Source organism: Pyxicephalus adspersus, chromosome 1 (assembly GCF_032062135.1).
Source record: "Pyxicephalus adspersus chromosome 1, UCB_Pads_2.0, whole genome shotgun sequence".
NCBI lineage: Eukaryota > Metazoa > Chordata > Amphibia > Anura > Pyxicephalidae > Pyxicephalus > Pyxicephalus adspersus.
Window position 1 is genome coordinate 126,875,197 of NC_092858.1, and position 14,555 is coordinate 126,889,751.

The 14,555-nt window shown below is 38.9% G+C and overlaps 1 long non-coding RNA gene across 1 annotated transcript in view; it reads left to right on the top strand.

Moving 5' to 3' along the window:
- Positions 1 to 17: 17 nt before the first annotated feature.
- The window catches only part of LOC140322565 (uncharacterized), a 52,023-nt gene continuing 37,485 nt past the window's right edge, over positions 18 to 14,555 (top strand). The window contains exon 1 of the long non-coding RNA XR_011919208.1: positions 18 to 389. This is a non-coding gene — a long non-coding RNA (uncharacterized lncRNA). The remainder of the gene's footprint in view (positions 390 to 14,555) is intronic.

The window sequence follows — 14,555 nt, forward strand, 5'->3', positions numbered from 1 at the left end:
GGGGCACCACTGACAGGTTGGGGTGTAGAGTGCTGGAGACACGGTGAGTGGGTGAGCACACCACACGCTCCTGCCATCAGGTGACAATGTTTTGTACAGGCTGCCTTGCGTGGGCGGAATCTCATGTGTGGGCTGGTCGGCAAACAGCAAAGGCAGAAGCAGTGGCGCCCCACTCGCCATGTGACACAGAGGAAGACGTGGGAAGGAGAGGAGCTGTGGGCAGACTACTGGCAAGGAGCGAGACGAGTGTGCGGGGGCATGGAAGTCTATAAAGCCAGGTGAGGGGAGAGGAAGGTGTGTGAGACGGCTGTACCGTGTGAGGAGCCGGTGACCTCTCTCTAGGAATATGCCAGGCTGTCCTGGTCACTGGTGTGCCCGGCTGGCACCAGGTAAGCACGAGGCAGCTCTCTTCACATTCTCCATGGGGCTTGTCTGTCTTGTGAAAGTATTCTTGGATTATGTTTGCATTCCATTCTGCTTACCTTTTAGCACACACAGACAGAAAAAGAATGTTAGCAGAACTTTGCACAAAGTCCATGCAATGCTGCTGCTGCTGCAGAACCTCTTGTCTCCAATGCAGCTGGCTGACACTTACATGCAAAATCAACTCATAGATACACAAAGCATTCCTAAATATGAAATATTTATTTTCATCCTTTCATGCTGATCTGCAGCCTTTGTGCAGCCCCTGACTGTCATTATATGCATGCAGCCATTTGTTTCTAATGGTGATAACAGTGGACCATGTCATAAAGAAATGACTTGTTTTATCTGATTCCCATCTTTTGCTGCTGATCTGCAGCCCCTGTTTGTACCCATGCATGCCATTTGTTTCTAATGGTGACAACAGTGGATCATGCCATAAAGAAATGACTTGTTTTCCCTATTTTACATCTTGCTGCTGATCCAGTTTCGGTCCACATTCACATTATTCATAGCATGCCTGGCATTTCTTATCTTGATGGTGACAGTGTATTATAGTGGTCACTTGTAGTGACAACACAGAAGCACAGTTATTAGATCAGGTCACAGTGTTGTCACTCTTTATAAGAAAGTGCCTGAACAGGGATCTTCATAGCAGGATCACCAAATTAAATATTAGGAATGAGTTTAAAATGACATTGACAATCTGATGTGAGGTGGTTGTGATTGGGTTTATATGTACCATATGAAATTATGTTTAAGATTTATTTAGATTTATTTATTTTCATTTTATCTTGTGATGTTTATGTTTTCTACTTACCCAGTAAATGTTTATAGATTTTTTAAATATTTTTGCAGATTTATGTCCCTCTAAAAAGCAGGGGCACTAGTAGACACAGGGTTGTGTGCAGCAGGATAGAAACCATAGAATACATATTATTATTATTATTATTATTATTATTATTATTATTTTTAATAATAATAATAATAATTAAATAATTAATAATAATAATTTTTGTTATCAGTCAGTATTTATATAGCACCAACATATTACGCAGCAGTATACATTAAATAGGGGTTGCAAACTACAGACTGACACAGAAGAAGGAGAGGACCCTGCCCAGAAGAGCTTACAATCTTAGAGTATCATGATACCATTCAATATACTGCAATATATTGTGATACTGTAGTCAGGAATATTGCATTTCTTTCTTAAATGTAATATTAGTAAAACTTTAGTTACCTCATTAGCTATTAGTATAGCTGTAGATCACAATGATGTTCTAAGTGTGCTCTCCAAGTCATTGGCGCTGATTTATTAAAGCTCTCCAAAGCTGGAGAGGATACACTTTCATCAGTGAAGCTGGGTGATCCAGCAAACCAGGAATGAATCTGGTCCAGAATTTAAACCGTTTGCTAACAAATAGCTAATGACTTTTAGGAAAACCATTCCAGGTTTGCTGGATCACCCAGCTTCACTGATGAAAATGTATCCTCTCCAGACTTGGAGAGCTTTAATAAATCAGAACCATTGTGTTACTTTGCAGTGAAACATTTTTGGGATGTCAGGGCAGTTGGTGATCTCCTAAATGCCCCCTTTATTTTGGAAGTGGAGCTCATACTTCAGCTCTGAACACCACAGGAGTTGGTATAATGTGTCTGCATTCAGCCATCATGGTAAGGTTACCAGTCACTGGTAGGTTTGTCTGTGCTAGTTGTTTCCTGCACTGGCTGATGATAAATTACATCTAGTGGTTGGGGATTAAAACACAACGCGGGGTATTAATTAAAAATCATTACTACTATCTTGTACTTGTAGTCAAAGGAAAGAAGGCTAAAACGCATAAATGTTAGCAGAGAGCAGACAGACCCCTGGGCAACCCGCCAAAGCCAGACTCCGGCATGAAAAGTTTTATTTAAATATATCACCCAAAAAAATATAAATCCACCTTGTGTGCTTGAAATTCCTTGCAAACTCAGATATTACCTTGTAGAAGGGACATCATTGCTGTGGTGTATAAAGAGCAGCATTGTGGGAGGGACCCAGCAGGTTCCACCCACTATAGACTGCCTATAGGAAAGTACAGGAGGGGTGGATACGAGACCAAGAAAAAAGAGGATCAGTGGCTGATCTTCTTACACAAAGCACCTGCACAGAGGAACTTTTTATACTGATTACTTCACAGATCTGGTAGAAATACACAAAGTACCCCAAGAATCAATTAAGAATAGACATGCCCCTTGCAATTAGACAATTTTCTTATCCCGAATCTAGTTTTAAATCTGCAGAGATTAGATTAGAGATATAGATAGCTGGAAAAATATACTAAGGTTTTACTATTTACATCCCACTTGGTCACCTCCTTCGCCCTTTAGCATCTTTTACAGGAGCACTTCAGCTTTGCTTGTATTGTTGCTGCCATATCTGTGGATTGTTGTGGCACACAGTATTCACTGACGCCAACCGCACTGCTCTACCTGCTTTAGTCATATTGTCAGTTTGAATTGCCAACATTTGTGACAGATTTCATTTACATTACCACACATCCTTCCTGCATTTTGTGTTTAAAATACATCAAGCTTGAGAAACAAAATGCTGTAACCCATAGAAAACCACACAGGCTTCACTGACCTGTGCAAGATGAACCCGGATGTGTTGTCTAGGGTTACAGCACTTAGCAGTTAGTTCTTTACCCATTCATTTTCACTGCTGCCTTGGTGTCACCACAAACCCCATATGAAAATGTAGTTTACAAAGATTTTTTTTTATATAGAAATAGTATAGAACAGGGGTGTCCAAACTTTTTCCAAAGAGGGCCAGATTTGGTGAGGTGAAAATGTGTGGGGGCCAACCATTCAGCACGTACTCAGGGTTAGTGTGGGCGTGGCCTGCGTGGGTCCCTAACAGCACACCACCACCAGGGTGACGTGAGGGATTCCCTGTGCATAGTCCAGTGTTAGTGCGGGCTCTGTGCAGGGCATGTTGTTGAAATCACAGTGGACACATAGGGACTCCCGTCCTGCCGATTATGTCTTCTGAGTAGGGGGCTGATAATTGCAAGGCAGTTGTTCAACTCTAATGAAATATAAAATAGCTTTTTTTGTATGCGTGTATTTAATAAAGTGGTCAGGAGTGCTGGCGGTCCGCATATTATTGATTTTATGACAGAGGCTGCCGACCAATGAAAATATTCTGAACACGGGCCACAATTGGCCCCCGGGATGGACTTTGGACATGCCTGCTAAAGAACCTACTTTGGTAATTTCAAAAACTTGCAAGAATAAATAGAAATATGCTATTTGTAAGTGCAGGTGCCTGGGCTGTCATCTAAACTCTGACTGCCTAGTGAACCACAAACCTAGAACAAGCTTGGAGAAAGGGAGCTCAGGCATTTCTGACTTTACAGACTGGATTCTCGTGGGGTCATGGACCTGCTAGGCAGTGACACTTGGATGTTCCTGTCCATAATGGTGCACTTTTAGTATCTCTGAGCATGTGGCTTGCAAGCATCTGCCTGTAAAATATTATGAAGTATTCAATATTCTGTCCATTTTGTTCGTAATGGCTGAGGCTATGTTCAGAGTTTCATTTTTTTCCAGTGTTTTTGAGCGATTTTACTTCTTGAAAAATGAGTATTATTCTTTATCTAATATGCTGTTGTAAACACCTGAAAAGCCTAGCAGTGACTACCTGAAACTGCTATGGAGCACCTAGTGCTTGGCATTGACACCAGGGGATGGTAAACGAAGATGCTGCTAATCTGAACGCACCCTGATTGTGAATGGCTGTGGGGGTTTCTCGACCCAAATACACCGAACTAATGATACATCCACCTCTTACAGCAGTTTTTCTTAATTAGGGTTTCTCCAGAGGTAGCTAGAAGTTCCTTTGTACCTCTCAAGTCATGTTAAATGACAGCAATGATTTTCTTGGCTATCTGTAAGAGTGGAATTCTTCCCACTGGGCAGCTGTATTAGGGGAATTCTTCCCACTGACCACCACACCCATGTACAGTGAGCTGTGGATATAGAAATTATACCAGGGGTTCATTGAAGACCTAAAAGTTATTTTTGAAAGGGCTGAGAAAGGGTGTCTTACAAGGTTTGACTCATCGCCCTCATGACCCTCCACCACAATCTAATGACTCATATACAGACAATAAAGCATTTCATTATTGTTGTGATAATATTTAATATTGGTAAGGAGTCGGAGCCCTGTGTTTGTCTGCACATAATGATTTTCCAATGTGAGTACTAACAGAATCCATCTGCTGATTGCATTTTATTAAACATGTTCCATGTATGTTGATAAAGCCCTCAAGCTATCTCATAAATAAATGTTTATAGGATCTCTATAGAGAGGAAAGTCGACCTGTAAAGGGCTCCTCATAAGGTTGTAAATGCATGAAATGAAGTAGATAGGGCAGCGGCACAGGGTAGAGTAGACATTACAATATGAGGTCCCGTATATATAACTGTGCGTTATGACCATGAAAGCCTGGAGCTTCTGGAGCTTTCTCCATGGAAACGTTTATTTTGCTCAATGTTAAGTTGCATAAATTGTCGTCTGTCACACAAGAAATAGATAGAGATCTAATAATTGTATTGTAATAAACTATAAACAAGTGTGTGTATTTCATACGCAGTATAGAATTTGTTCAGCAGATTTACATGTGCCTGCTTTGCTGTACACAACAATTATTAACATTCTATTATTTTTACATATTTTGCTAAATGGAATCTGATTTTTGTTTTTCTGTTACTTATGTTTTTTTTATATGTGTCAGGTTAAAGCAGATCTCCAGGTGTACTTTTAGATAAGATGTCTATATTAAAGCTAATGATGACTAAATCAGATACACTGGTACTTGATACTGTATTAGTTTTCTGTAGTGTTTCGGAACCCACGCTCTAACATACACAGGTTCCCTGACACATGTGATGGTCCCATTTAGAAACACAAACATGGGAATTGCTTTACATTCATTTAATCCTGAGAATATTACAGTCCTGCCAAGTAGCACAGCCAGCCTGGTGACCTGGCTTTTCCTTGGTGCAGTTAGACAACACAATTGAGTGACTTCTGCCCCCAGCCTGGAAGGAGCAGCAACAGGGCAATGAGGTCCTCTCTCTGCTCAATTCTCTTATCATTCCAGATGAGACTGCCCCTTCCTCTCCCATTTCCAGTGGTGCTGGCTGGTACCAAGTCACATTTAAGTATTTTTATGTCACAATAAAAATAAATGATATTTTATTGAATACCTAAAAACATTTCATTTTTTTTTTGTTTGTTTTATCCCCTAAATAAGTGTTACTTTTTTTAATCACGTACAGAGTCTTCCGTAAAGCATCATATCCTAGGTAATACAAATCATGTTCTTATATCAAAATGGAGAATTTACGGTATACTTAAAGGATTTTTTTTTTGTTTTGGATAAAGTGGGACATTACCCCCCTATCTGCCTTTTATTGCATTCTGTGCCCCTGTTCCTGAGATTCACCACATTTTTTCTTTTTATCATTATAAAATATATAAATATATATATAAAAGAATATAAAAGAAATTTATGGGAAATCCCAACATTTTACAGTTGTCTCCAGAACTAGAAGTATCTGATCCTCCAATTGGGGACCCCAGTTTGTATGACAACTTTATTTTCCTGTTTCCAGCAGAGGGGTGGAGGCAGCATACAATAACCTGCTAGGGGGTATTAATGATAGATAATAGCTAAAATAGCTTAAATGTATTTATTTAGTTTATGTCATTAAAACTACAGATTACGATTTGAAAATGAGGTGCTTCATAAAAGTGTATATGGATACACGCAATTCTTTGTAAACACAAGTCATAAAATACACAACTATACAGCAAGCCATTTGAATAAAAATATTTAAAACCTTCTGTAAATTCATGTTTAATACCTTGTTTGAAGTCATGTGATCTCTATTCAGAGCTAAATCCCCAGGCTCTGAGGGGTGGAGACACCTTGTGACAATTGGCAACTTTTGCCTAACTGTAAACGGACTTTGACATATATATACTTAGTTATCATTGGGAATGTTTAATTAAATGCTTTTGTATTTTTTCTTTTTTTGCACACATTTTAGACTTTTAGTAGTTGTATCCGCATGAATCCAAATACATACAAGTCCTGGTCACAGCAGTGCATGCCATGTTCCAACCTCCTGCATGTAGTATGATTGATGGGTGGTAATCATTGGAAATGTTCAGTGTTTGATACTCAAAGTTGTACTCTGCAGGTGTGGTTCATCAGATCCAGTAAAGGAAAGGCAGTAGAAAAACAATTTCTCCATAATTTATACTTTCTCACTGAATCATGTTTTGTCCTATTGAGAGCTGCTTTAGGAGCAGTGAACAAAGCTCATACTACATGTGGCAGGATACAAAAGTCACAAAGGATTGGCTAACCACAGACTTACTACTGTGCATCTTTTAGTCATAATATCAGTCCTATTTATGCCTACACATTTTCTGTTGTCTGATATATAACTATTTGAAGTGTTGTATTAGTGTCATACTTGAATGCATATTCTTGTTTGTAGATGTTTAGGTAATATTATCGGCTATATATAACTATGTTACATAGAATACTGATTCATTATGTTTACAACTCCACAGAAATGATCTATTATCTATAGTTATCTATAATAAACTATAATATAATTTTTTGTGAGTGATCTAAATACCATGTTCTAATATTTATACCAGTCTCCTATAGTTCTTTATGAGTGTTTTTGGTAGTTTATGGGTGCTAGTGAAATAGCTGTCCTCCATTGAGATACACCACAATGGCAGAATATTTAAACAGTAATTTGGGGACACCAAACAAAGGTTTCCCTCAATTGTTTTCAGTTTTCATATTTCATTAGTTGTTAGGGTGATCTCCCAGCAGTATGAGGTTTCCATAAGCAGGGATGTGTTGTTTGGTCACAATCCTAGGGAGATCATGCTAAATTCATCTATGGTGTCTCTGTAACTCAAAACAGAAGAAGTGCAGTCAGTCTAGCAGTGACATGGGGTAGCCTATAGTGCTAGTAGGAGTTCACATTCATGATGCCCACTATATCATGCAGGGGGTGGCTGGGTGACTACTAGATATACAATTACCTGGATCCTTGACAGACATGAAACCCCCAGCACTTCCGAATGAATGCCAGTTTAGTTTTCATTCATTTTTGCTAACTTACCATCGTCTCTTTGCATCTGGAGTTCAACTTTTATTACACCTTTTTATAATAATTATGTATTCACTCTTGCTTATTGACAAATACAGGCACTAGGAAGATCTAATGTGTACTGTGTATGAAATTTCATTTGGACTAAGATACTGTATAAAACTGGAGCTTACCAATGACAACTATAGGACAGGAAACTGGGGAAAAGTTGAAGCTGCCCACTGCATGCAGGTTGTAGTATTCGTTACATTGCATTATGGTTAGCTGTTATAGATAGTAGTTCTCGATGGCTCAAGTTTTCATAGATTTACCACACTGTAATATAAGTTTTAGCTGTTAAAGGATATCTTTATACAGTGGTGGACACAGAAAACAGCAGTTCCCTGTCCAAAATTACCCAGTGGGGCCCCCCAAGACACCTCCCACCCCACTCTATCTTCATCTTCTTCTCTCTCTCCCTCTCTCTTTCTACCGCCCTCCCCCTCCACTCTACTTTCCACACTCTATTTCTATACTTTTTTCTCTCTCTACCCTTCCAAGCTTATAGCTGGAAGCTGATGGGTATTTGCAGGTCTGTGTGTGCAGGGCTCTGGGGGTGTGCTGTCCTTAGTCAGCAAGGGCCCCTGCAGCAGCTTGGATGATCCTTGCCCACCAGCCTGCCCTTAGTGCAACTGTCAGCATGCACCCCCATAGTACAGCGCACACTGCCGGCAGCCAACTGAGGGTGTTCCTGCAGCCAAAGATTGTGAGTTGCTGCCGGGGTCCCTGTTGTCCGACTATCAGGGGGCCTTTGTGCAATTGCATATCGATATATCCGCCTCTGTCTTTTTATATAATTTCTATGGTGCTTATTATTATACACCTCTTTTTCACACACCTGCTAATTTAAAATGAAATATTACATCTAACTATGAGCATATGTACTATGAGCATTTTGCATATAGCTCCATTTTACATTGCAAAATTTCTTTATCTGGAAAAAAATGTACTTTCCAAAACAATATATAAACAATTTCAGAACCATGAACGTCTATAGCCATTTTTAGCAGATGATTGACATGTGTTGACATATTTTGTGTGTCTGCTAAAGTCTTAAGTCTACATTTACAAAGTGTGCGAATCTGGCCAAAGGCATTCAGTATGTTCTGTATGGCAGTACATAGAGAGAGTGAGCAAGACTGCAAACCACAGGCTGCGGTGAAGTGCCAGGAAATCAGTCGGAGGAATCAGTTGTTGAAACAGCAAGCGGAGAAGAGGAGTAAAGAATGTGTATGTGCTGCAGAGACAGACCTAACATATGGAAAAGTATATCAAGGACAAGGAAAGCAGAAGACATGCAGCTAACCTGGACTGACCTGGGCGTGCAATTAGGATAGCCAATCAGGGCTAATGAGAGGAAGACCAATTACATGCATGCTGTGAGCTCTCTGTGAGCTCCATGCTCTTCTGTGTCATAGCAAACACAAGGTGCATACTTGTAATTCTTAGCTCTGGTCTTGTTAAAGGGGAAGAAATTCAACCTGAAGGGTAATGCATTGATAGATCCCAGTTTCTTAAAGCATTTTGAACCTTTGTTCAAAAACACACAACTTAAAGTTTTTTTTTTAAATCTGCAGTGTTTCCATGGTAACAAGCTTGACAGTTCTATTAGGATCTTGGTGTTCTTTTAAAATGGCATTCCTTAGATGCGGAATGTGTTCATTCACTTGTACTTCTTCTTACACTTTATGAAAAGGATGCATTGATGTTTTGTCAAATAAGGATTTGTGGAAATAAAAATGTTAAATCTTATTTAGAATCTTTTTTGGGTTGATAAAAGAGTTCTAAAAAAGGGGTGTTAAAATGTATAGATTAGAGGTTATTTGTACTATTGTTTCGTCAGGATGTAGATGAAGATTCTCAAGGTTCTCTATATTTAGTGGCATGGTAAAGCCAAATTCCATCCAAGACTTTTTCTTTAGCTTTAAATAGAGAAGGGTTATTTCATCTGTCAGGTATATACATTATTGAGATTTCCCCTCACTTTATGTGCAGTCACAGAGACAAGAAGTGAGGGGGAATCTAAAACGAGGATACAGTGAACAGTAAAATCACATTTATCCGTCTCTAGCAAAATATCCAGCATGCAGCCAAGGCTTAAACGTTTCTGCAAGTTTTGTTTTTCCTTTCATTTTTGTTATTGCAATCGTCCAATGTGTAATCTTAACATCACCAGGTCAAAAAAATAGGGGAAACTTTCTCTAGTGGGGACATAACAACTAAAATCTGAACAAAGTTCTAGGGATCTGACTGAAGTTGTAATCCTTCTCCATTCTAGAGTCCTATGTAAACCCACAAAAGTACTTGGATGTATACATACACAGTGATTATGATCTAACAATAGATAACTGTTCTGATGATCTGATTCTAGATAACTGTTCTGATGTTAAATGCATGCTCATAATGTCTTAGATGGTCAAATACAGGAAACCCACACTCGTCAACAAAACATCCATAGTTATGACCTTTGCTGCAGGTAAAAATGGATCTAAACGCTGCATTAGTCACCTGTCCCCTTTCCTTTGCCTTCAGCCATCCTGATTGACCAGGCTGGAATGACACAATTTGTGTCAGAGGAAGCTGGGAATGCTGGGTAACCTGGAAACCAAAGCTGATAAAGCGCATGCGGAGCATGTATTGTTAAAAGTGGAACTCTAGTTTATGAAAAAATATGAAAATAACGGTCCTCTTGGCTCTATGTCTTTAAACTCTCTCAAACTTTTCTCCCCGGCCACTTCCCTGAGCCCAGAAACTGTACAGGGGACGTGGTCCGCGGCTCTGGCCGGTGCGTCCCCCTAGTGGAGTCCTTCTCCTGACCCCGCGCGGAGGTGCACTGACCAGAGCCTCGGACCCCCTAAATTTTCTTGCGAGCTGCCGGTTGGGGACTGCAGTTCTACATTGTATGCTCTTCTGGGCAGGGTCCTCTCCTCCTGTGTAACTGTCTGTAGCTGTCTGTCATTTGCAACCCCTATTTATTGTCCAGCGCTGCGTTAATATGTTGGCGTTATAGAAATCCTGTTTAATATTCATATTAATAATAATATTAAATATAGTAAATATAGCAGGGGTTCCCTAAGACATGAACATTATTTCAAGGGTCCTCCCCCCCCCCCATGTTAAAAAGACGAACAAAGCCGGTACTAAATACATTTAAAACACATTTATTATATAAATTATTATTTATTGAATACATGACCACATAAACTGGAGTACGTCATTTTAACAGCTTTATTTCATAAAGCCCCAATCTTACTGATTTTTGTCCTTTCTTGTTAAATTCATTGAATCAAGGCGAGCATTTAATAAACAGAGGTTTTCTTTTTGACAAATTATGTGGAATAACGCTTTGAAATTTTGCAGTATGTTTACTTGGGCTTGTCTTTACTGGAATCAGCAAGAATTTCAACAATTGGAATCAGCAGGAATTTCACAAATATGCTAGGAATTTGGGGAGAAACATCCAGTGTTTCCTTACCAACAACAAAGAGCTGTTCTCCGCTAACATTGGTATTTTTGCATTCTGGTTGCTATCCTCTAAATTTTAGAACTTAAGGACTCCTCTTAAATATTAGACAATATACTATTTTATTGTAAGGTCTACTTATAAATATAAGAGAGTAGTAACGTATGTTCCATGCTTTTTCGCTGCATTACCTGATGCCAGTATGTATAGACTATGTATGTATAGAATGTGGTAAAAAAAAATCAAGAAGATAAGTACCAGTTTAATTGTTATGAAATCAAGGTAAAAAAAGAGCGTGGATGATGCGTCTGCATTCTCTTTTTCACTGATAAAAACTCCTATAGCTGTAAATACTGCCCCCCAGGTATTTTAAAATATGATTACCTTACTTTAGCAAAGCTGAAGTGGCAGTGGGATGCCTCCCTCGTGTCCCTCCTTTTATATAAGCTAACAGAACTGTGAGTACAGCACTCATTTGTCCTGCTTATTCTTCAAAATAGATTGTTTTCAGTTACTAAAATCTAGCATGTGTATATGTCTTGTTTGAAAACTTGTGTCATGAGTGAGGTTGTTCTTTAATTGGTATGAGGTTATTGGCTATACTTTTCAAAGGTTACAATATGAATTGCTTAGGTTTTAGCAAGCTGTATGATTTGGTTCAGTAGATACTGAAATAGGGTTATTGCAATGTGTCCATATATATGAAATAATTATTATGAGAAGATTTATTCCCTCCCATACAGGTGATGGATGAAGGTCACAGCATGTGTTTTGTGAGCAGGTATTTTAAACCTTCAATACTAACTTACCAAAGCAAGCATACGGGAGCTATCAAAGTGCCCCAGTGGTGGAAAGTATAAACATAGGTTTACAGCCTTCATTCATTCTTAAATAAAGTAGGTCAGATTGGTGCACTGGTACAGTGCCTTAAAAGATGAGGCAGTCAGATCCTTAGTGGAAATCTAGCTGTTGCTGGGACTTGGGGCTGGGATGGCTAGCTTTCCAAGATTATCAACAACAGGCAAAAAGGGACATTTAGGAAGGTGATAAAGGTCTCCATGTGCTTTGATGTTGGTTGCATTACTGAGAAAAAGAGGAAGAACGAAGATGCTAGGAAGAGAAAATTATTTACGGAACTGGCCAAATAAATAAATGAAAGTAAGCTAAAAGTGATAAATTAGAATAGGAGTTAAAATGTTAAACAGTTGGAAACTGAAAAAACTGCAGATTACTGTAAACAGGAAATATTCTGACCATCAACATTAAAAGAAACACTATACCACCCACTAATGCAAGGTATCACTTCAGCACTGTACACAATGTAAGGAGTATTGTATCACTGGTCATACCATGTTTTCACTACCCCCAGTATTATCTTTTTGTAGTGTTCATAATACGTTAATGTAACATTTAGTTTCAACCCTCTAGTGATATGTTGTGGCAGTGGCTCATCACAGCCTTTTTCTTCTACTACTACCCAATGTTGCATGGCAGCAGGGAATTGTGCACAAACCAGAAGACTGGCAGAAAAATGCAGGAGAACAACAAGGGCACCCGTACAGCTCCCATGGTAGAGGGTTAGGACATTTAGGAGTAGATCTTTTAACTGAGGGGATATCTTTCATAGGGCTTGAAAGCCATAGGAAGGTAAGAACTGGCAGATGAGCAACATTAACTCTTTTTTAATAAAATGTGTAAAGTATAGGTGTTCTTTAAGGTACATTAATTCATCAATTTATATTGTGGCCACTGTTTACCATGATTTGGACCAGTATAAAAGGGGGGTTTGGGGTCATCCCGATCAGCTTTAACATGTTACAGAATACACTCTTCCTGCAATCTTCACATTCACTTGCAATTCAATGAATCTAAAACATGTTGTGGAATTACTGAATAATGAAATACATACACGGTAAAGTATTTGTAATTATTTTTAAAGACACATTTCTTTTGAACCTGGTTGTTTCCTTCCTAATAAATACTTTTGGCTGTGATTACTGATGTGTGGTAAAGAGGGTAAAATATTTCCATCAATCTAGCAGCCTTTCAACCCTACCAACCAACATGGGCACTGACAGCTTGTTACCAACTACCTGCGAAAATGTACTAACTGTGTCTACAGTTGTGACAAGTGAACAGTTAATACCAGTCCAATGGCAGTCCCAACACAGGCTCCACTACACAGAGCAGTAAAAAAATGTGCTCCCTCGGAGCCTGCCTGCGTGTCTGGTGGTCAGAGTTCCTTGGCTTTGGCCAGAACTAAAACCTAAATTTTGGTTGAAGATCGGTAATTTTAGCATAACTGAACTGGACGCAGTAAGGATTACAGTAAAAAATCTATTTTACGGGTTCTATTTATAAAATCAGCCATTCCATCTTACATCCCCATGTGGGAATCATATAGGTCTATGTGTTTAATAGCAGTATCTGATTCCCACCAGGGAATGTTTGAGGGAATGTCAGATTGTTTTATAAATAGAACCCTAAGCGTTGGCGTCTTGTTTCTGTTGAATGACATGGCTTCAATATTGATGAAGCATAAGTAGCTGCCATACTTTTATAATTCCCTTTGTTCCCATTCTCTATCTTACCTTTCCTCTCTGAGCATCTACACTGAATAACTACTCTCTGAGTAGGTATTGTTTACTTTCTAGGTTAGGCACATCTTTCTGGTCCAGTTCTTTTACCCTGACATGTTGGTCCAGTTAGTTAGCCCCAGAATATTGTGTCTGATAGTACATATGTACTAACCCTAAATTAACTTGTAGGCAGGCCCCAGCACCCCGATTGCAAATGTACATTACCAATTAAGCTGACTAATCCATGCTCTAATAATAATAATAATAATTAAATAATTAATAATAATAATTTTTGTTATCAGTCAGTATTTATATAGCACCAACATATTACGCAGCAGTATACATTAAATAGGGGTTGCAAACTACAGACTGACACAGAAGAAGGAGAGGACCCTGCCCAGAAGAGCTTACAATCTTAGAGTATCATGATACCATTCAATATACTGCAATATATTGTGATACTGTAGTCAGGAATATTGCATTTCTTTCTTAAATGTAATATTAGTAAAACTTTAGTTACCTCATTAGCTATTAGTATAGCTGTAGATCACAATGATGTTCTAAGTGTGCTCTCCAAGTCATTGGCGCTGATTTATTAAAGCTCTCCAAAGCTGGAGAGGATACACTTTCATCAGTGAAGCTGGGTGATCCAGCAAACCAGGAATGAATCTGGTCCAGAATTTAAACCGTTTGCTAACAAATAGCTAATGACTTTTAGGAAAACCATTCCAGGTTTGCTGGATCACCCAGCTTCACTGATGAAAATGTATCCTCTCCAGACTTGGAGAGCTTTAATAAATCAGAACCATTGTGTTACTTTGCAGTGAAACATTTTTGGGATGTCAGGGCAGTTG